The sequence below is a fragment of the Chrysochloris asiatica genome, unplaced genomic scaffold (genome assembly GCF_000296735.1).
Source record: "Chrysochloris asiatica unplaced genomic scaffold, ChrAsi1.0 scaffold00004, whole genome shotgun sequence".
Classification (NCBI taxonomy): Eukaryota; Metazoa; Chordata; class Mammalia; order Afrosoricida; family Chrysochloridae; genus Chrysochloris; species Chrysochloris asiatica.
The window spans coordinates 39,823,129-39,824,958 of record NW_006408522.1 but is presented as its reverse complement, the minus strand read 5'-3'; positions in this window follow the sequence as shown (position 1 = coordinate 39,824,958).

Genomic DNA, 1,830 nt, shown 5'->3' with positions numbered 1-1,830 from the left:
CTATCCATTTTTGAAAGCTGTGTATTAAAATCACCCACCATTATTGTAGATTCGTCTATTTCTTTCTTCAACTCTATTAGAGTTTGCTTTATATATTTTGGAGCTCTTTCATGGGGGCATAGATGTTTATTATGGTTATGTCATCTTGTTCAATTGTCCCTTTAATCATGAGATAATGTCTATCTGTATCTATTATGCTGGTTTTACCTTAAAGCTTAATTTTTCAGGGATTAGTATTGCCAGTCATGTTCGTTTTTTATTGCAATTAGCTTGGTATATATTTTTCCATCCTTTGACTTTTAAACTGTTTTTGTCTCTGTGTGTGAGATGTTTCTCTTCTAGACAGCATATTGTGGGATCTTGTTTTCTTATCCATTCTGCAACCCTCCATCTCTTAACTGGTGCATTTAATCCATTTACATTCAGTGTAATTATCAATAGGTATGGATTAATTGCTACCATTATGTTTGTTTGTTTTTTGTGATGTTGCTGCTTTCTTTGTCCTGTGTGTATTCGTTTGCTGAGTTCATGCTCTTTGTGTTCTTTCTTATGAGTTTTCTCATAGCTTTAATGTTTCCATGTTCTTCTTGGATTTTCATTTTCTTGGTATGTTGTGAAGTGTTAATTCTCTTTGAGGTTACCTTTTAGTCCATTAACTTCTCCCTGCATTTAGTGCAGTCTATTTTATACTGTAATCTAGCTCACCTTATCACCATCTGGATCTCTGTTCCTATGTGTATGCCTTCTTTTATATTGTAATTGTTTTGATCATAGACTGACCTCCCAGATTCTCCGAGTTTGCTCTTATAGTTTTGTTCTGTTCTAGACTCTTCCTTTTGTTGATTTAGTTCTGGGAGGTGCTGCCACATATGTCAATCTGTGGTTGTTGTCTGTTCTTGTTGGTTCTCAGTCCACAGAACTTCATTTAGGGTGTTTTATAGCTCTGTGTTGGCTTTGGAAAAAATCCCTTAGCTTCTGTTTATTGTGGAATGTTTTGGTTACACCATTGTATTTGATTGATAGCTTTGCTGGATAAAGGATTCTTGGTTTATGGTTTTTTCTTTCAGGGTTTTATATATGTCTACCCATTGTTTTCTTGCTTGCGTGGTATCTGATGAGAGATCTGAGCTTAATCTGACTTGCTTGCCTTTGTATGTAACACTCCTCTTTTCCCTACCTGCTTTCAGGAGTGTCTTCTTATCTTTGATTTTGAAGAGCTTGGTTATGATATGTCTCTGTGATTTTCTTTTTGGGGTCTATCCTTCCTGGGGATCATTGAGCTTCTTGAATGTTTATCTTTTCACTTTTCAGGATGTTAGAGAAATTTTCTTCCAGAAGTTCTTCAACGATTTCGTCTGTGGACTTTTGTGTTTCTTCTTGTTCTGGAATGCCGAATCTTAGACCTTCTCCAGATTTTTATATCCTTTTATCTGTTTGCTTCTCTGTCTTAATGGTATTGAGAGATTTGTCTTCCAGCTCACTAGTTCTGCCTTCCATCTTTTCTATTCTACTCCTTTGCCCTTTCAGAGTATAGTCTATTTCTGATATTCTATTATTGATCGTTTGGACCTCTTTCTGTAGATTTTGAATTGTTTCCAATGCTGTATCTATCTTATTTGATTATTCCTGTAGTGCTTTCCTGAATTCTTCCTTATTTTTCTCAACTCCATTGTAAAGTGTTTTGAAACATTTTATAATCATTTTTCTGAATTCCTTCGCAGACATTTTCAAGGCCTGCCCTCCTTCCAGAATGGAGTCTAGGTCTACTTTTAGGTCATTTATCTCAGATATTTTATTTTGTTTTTGGACATGTGCTGATATGGTCATCTG